This window comes from Talpa occidentalis, unplaced genomic scaffold, assembly GCF_014898055.3.
Source record: "Talpa occidentalis isolate TD23 unplaced genomic scaffold, MPIMG_talOcc4v2.1 talOcc4.2, whole genome shotgun sequence".
In the NCBI taxonomy this organism is placed as follows: Eukaryota; Metazoa; Chordata; class Mammalia; order Eulipotyphla; family Talpidae; genus Talpa; species Talpa occidentalis.
In genome coordinates this window covers 24,730,908-24,741,265 of record NW_023602073.1, presented here as the reverse complement: position 1 = coordinate 24,741,265, position 10,358 = coordinate 24,730,908, and positions in this window count along the sequence as shown.

The following is a 10,358-nucleotide window of genomic DNA, read 5'->3' as shown; positions in this document are numbered from 1 at the left end:
TCTGAGTCTGAGCTGCTCGCAGTCTCCTCACTTCTCGCTGAATGGCTTCAACCGACATTTTTCATCCTGCTAGACCCACTTTAAGAGTTACCGGCTGAAAAAGAGACAATAACAAAAACAAAGAGAAACCCCACCAACTGGGAGAACATTTTTGCACACAACACTAATGATAAAGGACTGATCACAAAAATCTGCAGAGCTGATGAGACTCAACAACAACAAAGAAAATAATCCAGTCAAAAAATGGGCAGAAGAGCTAAAAAGAAACTTCTCTGAAGAAGAAATGCAAATGGCCAACAGGCATATGAAAAAATGTTCAACATCACTTGTCATCAGGGAAATGCAAATCAAAACTACCATGAGATACCATCTTACACCAGTGAGAATGGCACATATTAAAAAAACTAGCAACAACAAATGTTGGCGAGGGTGTGGAGAAAAAGGAACTCTTCTGCACTGTTGGTGGGAGTGCAAACTGGTCCAACCACTATGGAGAGCTGTGTGGAGATTTCTGGACCTACTAAACATAGAGCTTCCATATGATCCAGCAATTCCACTCCTAGGTATTTACCCAAAGGACACAGAAACATCAATTCCAAAGAACACCTGCACCCCTATGTTTATAGCAGCACTGTTTACAATAGCTAAGCTTTGGAAACAAACCAAATGCCCAAAAATAGATGACTGGATCAAGAAGATGTGGTACATATACACCATGGACTATTACTCAGCATTCAAAAAAGATAAACATGCAATTTGCAGCAACATGGATGGTGCTGCAAGGGATCATGCTCAGCGAAATAAGCCAAAAAGAAAAAGAAAAATACCGGATGGTCTCACTCATAGTGTTATAGGACAGGGAGAGGGGCAGTCAAAAGTCTCCTGGCTCCATCCTGCTTCCTTCCTCAGTTTCTTCTTCAGCTTCTTCTCTCCCTGCTCAGCTCCACCCTCCTTTGGGTGGGGCAGGGAACCTGGAACTTCCCCCTTTCCTGGGGACCACCCTGTTACAATAGCAGGAATCTAGAAAACTTAAATAAGGGACCAGGAAAATGAATAACTATAAGAAAGTGAAAATCAGAATCAACAAAAAACTATGAAACAGAGACACTTTTGGGGGGGTGGGGGGCGGGAGGGGAGGGATTGGGATCAGAATGGGGGTTGCAATTGTATGGGGAATATAAAAATAAAATTTATTATTTAAAAAAAATAAATAAAAACATGACCTAATATTTGTCAAACAAAAAAAAAAAAAAAAAAAAAGAGTTACCGGCTGATCAAAAACTAAGCAACTGCTGCCCGACCTACTTCCAGCACTACCTGCCTGTGATAGACTTGCGGCCCAGACACACACACTCTCTCTTCCCGACATTCTGTCATTCCTAAATAATGTCTCTTAATATCTTTACATGTGGCATTCAATATGTTATCACAGCCATGAAAATGTGTTCGTTTTATGGGCCATGAGAAGGGACTGTTCAAAGAAATAGGGTACGATTTTATAGGTCCTGATTGAGAATTGTTGGGGTATTGCTCCTAATTATAATTGCGACTAGTTAAAGCCGAATTTGTGGAGAAAGTCTCTAGGGAATACATGGAGAGTCACAGTTCAAGGGAAGACCAGACAAGAAATGGAAATAGAGAAATGTATGACAGAGATACTGATTAAAGTCCACTCACACCTTGTGGACTACATGGATGCAGCAGAGATCAGTAAGGAGAGAGTTGCAGGAAATGGGGCATGTGAATATATTAGGGTACCTAACTGGAGTGCTTCAACTTTACTGAACTGAGATTATTCAAGTTAAACCTAAAACGGCAGGACTATTGTTGGCTCTATGGAGGTTAGGTCCAGGGCCAATCAAGGGGAGGGCCTGTGAGAGACTACCATTGCCAATATGTGCAAATGACCTCATGCAAAGAAATTATATTTACTTGTGATTCGTCAGGGTGTGTTCTAGGGAATGTAGCAAGATCCTCTAAGGGTACCATGGAGTGTTGGATGAAAGTTCTTGACAATACTCCTACATAATTTTCAATATACACATTACAACATGTGGTGTTACTAAACGGACCAAAAAAAAAGTGCCGTTGTTGTAAAATACAATTAAAACTATTTGAGATTTAAAGTCCATGTGAATGGGGCCTCCCCGGTGGCACAGCCCTTGAGCGCTGGGTTGCAAAGCTGCCCACAGCCTCTGCAGCACCAGTTCGATCCCTGGCTGCAGGGCAAGGGTCCCACATGGCGCCGAGACCTCACCTGCCGCCCACTGCTGCTAGTCAGTCTGCCTGCTCTGCTCTCTGCTCTCTGCTCTGGCTCTGGTGAATTTTCTCACCCTCCCGTGTTTCTGACTGTACCCAGTGCTTGTATAAATAAATAAATAAATCTTTAAAAAAAAAAAAAACTGATTACATGATTAGTCTTTAAAAAAAAATAAAGTCTGTGTGAATGGAGCCTGACACTGTGTTGACAACCAGTTTATTGTTCCTATAGTTTACCTAATCCTTGAACAAGGAGGAATTGGTTAATGTCTCACCCTTATTACAGCTAAGGCCCAAGTTTGATCCAGGCCAAGGAACTGACCCACATGGACTAACAGTCCTCTCCTTTCATGCCCACTGCTCCCCTTAGCAGTGTAGTTCAGTTAATCTGCCTGTTCTGCTCCTGACGCGGTTGCTGATGAATCCTCTCACCCACTACACCACTGCCCCACATTCTTGTTCTTCCATGCAAAAAAAATTACAAAAGAATGTTACCAAATATACCTGAGGATAGCCACATAAAAATCGATTGGGTTTATGGGCCTCCCTGGTGGCACAGGGGTCAGAGTCTCAGTGCTATCAAGCTGTTGTCAGACACTCCAGCATGGATTTGATCCCCAGCCAGGGAGCAGACCCACATGGTGTAGCAGAACTCTCCTGTCTCGCCTGCTGCTCCCCTTCCCAGTATATTTTAGTAGATCTGCCTGTTCTTTTCCCCGATCTGTCTCGGGTGAATCCTCTCACCTCCACCCTCACCCAACCTTGGCCTCGACCTCTGATTTTGTATGTATAAATAAATTTTTTTTTAAAAAACCAGCTTTATTAAAATATATATTAAGTTCCCATATAGTCTAAATAGTCAGCTACCAGTATATGCTCTTTGCTCAAAATCAAGTTGCAGGCATTAAAGAAGCATTCTTGTTCTTTTGCATCCTGGATCCCAGAGTTGGTGGTCAACATAGAGGCTCACTACTTAGCTAATGTGCACACACACACAATTCTATGCTCTGTTATTGGAATGTCCCCTGTTCTCTCATCATGTGCCTGTGAAGATTTCTTTTGGCAACAACATCAAATAATATTCATGATCTCTATTACTACCATGAAGATATATCAGGATTTTAATCAGCTGTCAGTATATTTCCATAGGGAGAAACTGATGAAAGGATTTGAACTCCAGTGTGTTCCTATGTCTGACTTTTATGCCAACGATGACGCCCATAACTCTTCTTGGTGATTTAGATCAATGTTTCGAGTCAAGTAGAAGCAGCATTTCCATTTAGATATTCTTTTTTTTTTTTTTTTTTTTTTCAGCTATTTATTTATTTATTTATTTTTTTTTTTAAATATTAAATTTTATTTTTATATTCCCCCATACAATTGCAAACGCCCCATTCTGAACCCAATCCTTCCCCTCCCGCCCCCCCCCCCCCCAAAAGTGTCTCTGGTTCATAGTTTTTTGTTGATTTTGATTTTCACTTTCTTATATTCATTTTCCTGGTCCCTTATTTAAGTTTTCTAGATTCCTGCTATGAGTGAGACCATCCGGTATTTTTCTTTTTTTTGGCTTATTTCGCTGAGCATGATCCCTTCCAGTGCATCCATGTTGCTGCAAATTGCATGTGTTTATCTTTTTTGAATGCTGAGTAATATTCCATGGTATATATGTACCACATCTTCTTGATCCAGTCATCTATTTTTGGGCATTTGGGTTGTTTCCAAAGCTTAGCTATTGTAAACAGTGCTGCTATAAACATAGGAGTGCAGGTGCTCTTTGGAATTGATGTTTCTGTGTCCTTTGGGTAAATACCTAGGAGTGGAATTGCTGGATCATATGGAAGCTCTATGTTTAGTAGGTCCAGAAATCTCCACACAGCTCTCCATAGTGGTTGGACCAGTTTGCACTCCCACCAACAGTGCACAAGAGTTCCTTTTTCTCCACATCCTCGCCAACATTTGTTGTTGCTAGTTTTTTTAATATGTGCCATTCTCACTGGTGTGAGATGGTATCTCATGGTAGTTTGATTTGCATTTCCCTGATTACAAGTGATGTTGAACATTTTTTCATATGCTGTTGGCCATTTGCATTTCCTCTTCTGAGAAGTTTCTTTTTAGCTCTTCTGCCCATTTTTTGACTGGATTATTTTCTTTGTTGTTGCTGAGTCTCATCAGCTCTTTGCAGATTTTTGTGATCAGTCCTTTATCATTAGTGTTGGGTGCAAAAATGTTCTCCCAGTTGGTGGGGTTTCTCTTTGTTTTGTTATTGTCTCTTTTGCTGTGCAGAAGCTCTTTAATTTGATGTAGTCCCAGCTGTTTATCTTTCTCTTCACTATCACTGCTTTGGGTGATGTGTCTGTAAAGATGTCTTTGATGTGCAAATCACGTAGTGTTTCACCTATATTTCCTTCTATGTATTTTATGGTTTCAGGTCTTATGTCTAGTTCTTTAATCCATTTTGAGTTGATTTTTGTGTATGGTGTGAGGAAGTGGTCAAGCTTCATTCTTTTGCATGTAGCGACCCAGTTTTCCCAGCACCATTTATTGAACAAACTTTCTTTGCTCCAATGCATAGTCTTTGCTCCTTTGTCAAAGATTAGTTGACCATAAATCTGTGGTTTATTTCTGGATTTTCTATTCGATTCCATTGGTCTGTATGTCTGTTCTTGTTCCAATACCATGCAGTTTTGATGATTATGGCTTTGTAGTATAGTTTGAAGTCTGGGAGTGTGATGCCTCCATTTCCTTCTTTTTTTTCAGTAGAGCTTTGGCTATTCGGGGTTTTTGGTGATTCCATATGAATTTCATCAATAATTGTTCTATTTCTTTGAAGAATGCCATTGAGATTTTGATTGGAATAGCATTGAATCTGTATATTGCTTTTGGTAGGATGGCCATTTTAATAATGTTTATTCTTCCAATCCATGAGCAGGGGATGTCTTTCCATTTCTTTGTGTCTTCTTCTATTTCTTTTAACAGTGTTTTATAGTTTTCTTTGTATAGGTCCTTTACCTCTTTTGTTAGATTTATTCCCAAATATTTGATTTTTTTTGTTTCGATAATAAAAGGGGTGGTTTTTTTGATTTCTTCTTCTTCAGATTTATTGTTTGTGTATAGGAAGGCTACTGACTTTTGCGTGTTGATTTTGTATCCTGCCACTTTACTGAATTGATTGATGAGTTGAATTAGTTTTTCTGTGGAGATTTTGGGGTTCTCTATGTATATTATCATATCATCTGCAAATAGTGATAGTTTGACTTCTTCTTTTCCTATTTGGATTCCTTGGATGTCTTTCTCTTGTCTTATTGCTCTGGCTAGGACTTCCAGTATTATATTGAAAGCAGTGGTGAGAGTGGACATCCTTGTCTTGTTCCAGATCTTAATGGAATTGCTTTCAGCTTTTCACCATTGAGAATGATACTGGCTGTTGGCTTGTCATAGATGGCCTTTATGATGTTGAGGTATGTTCCTTGTATCCCAAGAATTTCAAGGGCTTTTATCATGAATGGGTGTTGCACTTTGTCGAAAGCTTTCTCAGCATCTATTGATATTATCATATGGTTTTTATATTTCTTTTTGTTGATGTGTTGGATAACGTTGATTGATTTTCGGATGTTAAACATCCTTGTGCCCTGGAATGAATCCAACTTGGTCGTGGTGAATTATCTTATGGATACATTGTTGGATTCTGATAGCTAAAATTTTATTGAGGATTTTTGCATCAGTGTTCATTAGGGAGATTGGCCTATAGTTTTCCTTTTTTGTGTTGTCCTTATTCGGTTTTGGTATTAGTGTAATATTGGCTTCATAGAACGTGTTTGGTATTGTCCCTTCCTTCTCAATTTTTTGGAAGAGTTTGTGAAGGATAGGCACTAATTCGTCTCTGAATGTTTGGTAGAATTCATTTGTAAATCCATCAGGTCCTGGGCTTTTTGTTTTTGGGGAGGTTTTTAATTACCATTTCAATTTCGCTGCTTGTAATTGGTCTGTTTAGGTGTTCTATTTCTTCTTTATCTAGCTTTGGGTGATTGTAGAGTTGTAGGAATTTGTCCATCTCCTCTAGATTGTTGAACTTGTTTCCATATAACTGTTCATAGTAGTTACTGATTATTCTTTTGATTTCTGCTGTGTCCGTTGTGATTTCTCCTCTTTCATTATGATTCTGTGTATTTGTGCTTTCTCCCTTTTTCCTTTGTGAGCCTGGCTAGGGGTTTGTCTATTTTATTTATTTTTTCAAAGAACCAGCTCTTGGTTTCATTGATCTTTTGGATTGTTTTTTTTTCAATTTCATTTATTTTCTGCTTTGGTTTTTATTATTTCTTTTCTTCTACTGGTTCTGGGGTTTTTTTGTTGTTCTTTTTCTAGATCTTTGAGCTTCGAGATTAGGTTGTTTCTTTGAGTTCTTTCTTGTTTTTTGATGTGAGCTTCTATTGCTATATATTTTCCTCTTATTACTGCTTTTGCTGCATCCCATACATTTAGGATATTGGTGTCCTCCTTGTCATTCAATTCAAAGAATTTTTTAATTTCTTCTTTGATCTCCTCGTTAGTCCAGTGGTCTTCCAGTAGTGTGGCTTTTAATCTCCATGAGGTAGGATAGTTCCTTGCCTTCTTTTTATGATTTATTTCTAGTTTGATGCCTTCGTGGTCAGAAAAGATGGTTGGTATGATTTCAATCTTGGTGTATCTGTTGATGTTTGTCTTGTGCCCCAGTATGTGATCGATCCTGGAGAATGATCCGTGTGCGCTTGAGAAAAATGTGTACTCCGTTTTTTTTGGGTTTAGTGTTCTATAGATGTCTGTTAAGCCCAAATGCTCTAGGTCCTCATTTAGAGCTTTAGTTTCTTTACTTATTTTTTGTCTTGTTGATCTATCCATTGTTGATAGTGGTGTGTTGAAGTCTCCCACTACATATGTGTTTTCTCTGATGTCTGTTTTCAGAGAGGACAACAGTTGTCTGATATATTTTGGTGCTCTTTCGTTTGGTGAGTATATGTTAATGAGTGTTATTTCTTCTTGAAGTATTGTCCCCTTAATCATAATGTAGTGACCATTGGGGTCTCTTTTTATTTTTTTGAGTTTGAAGTCTGTTTTTATCTGATATAAGTATAGCTGTTCCTGCTTTCTTTTTTGGCCCATTTGCTTGTAGGATTGTTTTCCATCCTTTGACTTTGAGCCTATTTTTATCTTTTGTAGCTAAATGTGTTTCCTGGAGACAGCAAAAGGTTGGGTTTTGTTTCTTAATCCAGGCTGCAACTCTGTGTCTTTTTATTGAAGAGTTTAGTCCATTTACATTTAGAGTTAATATTGATATGTTAGCATCTGTATTTGCCATTATGTTTGTCTTTCCTTTGATTTTATTTATTTATTCTTTTAATAACTTTTTTTTTTTTTGGTCTTCTTTCGTTGTTATTCGTCCCTCTGAGGTTCTGGCTTTAGGATTCCTTGTAGTATTTTTTGGAGTGGGGGTTTAGTCGCAATGAAATTCCGGAGTTTCTCTTTGTCTGGGAAGGTCCATATTCTTTCTTCATGGAGGAAAGAGAGCTTTGCGGGATAGAGTATTCTTGGTTGGCATCTGTTTTCTTGGAGTCTGTTGACTATGTCCCTCCACTCTCTCCTTGCCCGTAGTGTTTCTTCAGAGAAGTCTGATGTCAGCCTGATTGGTTTTCCTTTGAATGTTATCTGTTTCTTCCCTCTTGTCAGCTTCATTATTTTTTCCTTGTCCTGGATTCTTGGGAGCTTTACTATTATGTGTCTTGCTGTGTTTTTCCTTTCGTCGTGGAAGTTTGGTGTTCTTCTTGCTTCTTGTATATCAATTTTCAGCTCCTTCTTCTCATTTGGGAAGTTCTCTTCAATTATATCCATGAATATTTTCTCTGTTCCTACATCTCTCTCCTCTCCTTCTGGAATTCCTATAACTCTTATATTTCCTTTCCTCATGGAGTCAGATAGTTCCCGAAGTCTTTCTTCATTCTTTTTCCTTCGTACTTCTCTTTCCTTTTCTGTTTTGGTTCTTTTTATTTCTGTGTCTTCAAGATTACTTATTCGTTCTTCCATTTCATCTATTCTGCTTTCATTGCTTTTCCCAGAGTTCTTTAGTTCCTCCATTAATTCTTTGATCTCCTGCATTTCTCTTACTTCCCTCTTTAGGGACTCAATTTCCTTCTTCTGATCTATCACTTTTTTAATCATGGCAATTTTAAATTCTCTTTCTGGAAGGCTCAGAAGTTCTTCCAAGTTGCTGTCGTTGCAATCTGGGGAGTGGTTTTCTTTTTGTGGTGTGCTTCTTTCCTGAGGAGTTTTTAGGTTGCGTGTGGTTCTTCTACTCCCTACTGTCTGTTTTCTAATTTGTCGTATGCGTTGGGACACTGTGTTGCTCGGACTGACTGACATCTTGGGTGAACTTCTCCGCTCCCCTCTGGCTCTTCCAGGAGCCATCTCTGTCTTCTGGGGGAGCTTTCTGCTGGTTTTAGGCAGTTTTTACTGAAGAAATGTCCCTGTTCTCAAATGGCGAAGCGGGATGCAGTCCCTGCGCCTCCGGTTTCAGGCACACTCTTCTGCGCACCCGGTCTGCCCCGGACGTGGGTGCCTGCTCCCTCTGTGGGCTCAGACTGCTGGTCGGAAGGGGCCTGGCGTGGAATAACTTCCCGGCTGGCCACTGGGTCCTCCAGAACCTTCTGCCCTTTTCAAGCAGACTTAAGAAATGTCCTGGTTTATAGGGTGTTAGTGACTTTTTTTTTCCTGGTCGCTAGGTGGCGCCAGAGATCTCTCCTATTGTCCTTGGGGGGCTGTTTTTCGCCTCCCCCCACCCCGTGGGACAGAGAACAGAGCGGGAATGGTAGGGTACACCTCAACAGCTTTGGGGTGCTGTGTCTGCCTTGTGCCCCACCGTCGTGGAGAACCACGCCCCGAATTTTCGTGCCCCGGGTCTCAGTTCAAAGCCCTCAGGTCCAGGACGCGGGCTGTAGCCCAGTTCAGTGGCGCGGGAATGGCGCCTTTTGCACCCGGCTCCCGTGCCTGGGCGCCTGGTTCCTGCTTACTCAGGGAGGGACCTTCACCTCAGTGAGGACCTCCGTGCGTCTCCCCGCAAGCCTAGGTCGTCTCCCCGCAAGCCTAGGTCGCAGGCGCGGGGACCTGGGCAGCCGCGATCCCGGTCTGCACTTGCTTTTCAAGCGCGCCAGGCGCGCCGCGTTTCCCGCGCAGGCTTACCGGCAGCCTGGGCTGTGTGCACGTCTCCCGGGGTCTTTGTTCTTCTCTAATGGCACCCGGAGCCGTTCGCTCACCGCCGCGGCGGATCCTGCAGGGTTCGCCTCAGCTCCCGTTCACGGGTGTGGTGGCTGCAATAGTTCCTTTCCGCTCACAGTCCCGCTTGCTGCGTCGTTTGTTCTTGTTGGTTGTTTTGGTTTGTTGTTTCTCCCTCTCTGCCGGTCGGAGAGTGCCGCCTCTGTGGGCGGGGGAGGGGAGCAGGGTTCTGCGCTTCCCTCCCTTCTAGTCCTCTTTTATGGCCACTTTCTTCTTCGGGCAGTTCGCTGGCGTCACCTGTTTATCTTCCGTGTCCCAGTTCTCACTGGGACCTGCCGCTTTTCCTCCCTATTCACTTTTTTTAATGGGAGATCTTACTCGCAGCGTCTCCTCGCGGCCATGTTGCTCCGCCCCCCCTACAAATTCCCCATTTAGATATTCTTGATGGGCCTCCCCGGTGGTGTTGAGCGCCCCACTGCGAAGCTTTCCTGCAGCCTCTGCACTGCAGGTTTGATTCCCAACAGGTCAGGGAGACCACAAATGGTGCAGCAGAACTCTCCTGCCTTGCCCTCTGCTCCCCTCAGCAGTGTCTTCTGTCCATCCACCTGTTCTGCTCCCTGCTCTGGCTCTGGTGAATTCTCTCACCCTCCCGTGCTTCTGACCTGTACCCCAGTTCTTGTAAAAAATAAATAAATCTTTAAAAAAAAAAAAGATTTTCTTGATTCATGATCCATTACTGTTCTAAACTTACCCTGAAAGTTAGTTATGAACAAATCCATCTACTAGGAGGGTATCTCAGATGTTTGAGGCAGCAAAAAAGCAAACGCATGACTTCACATACACAAGGGGATAAAGCCAGA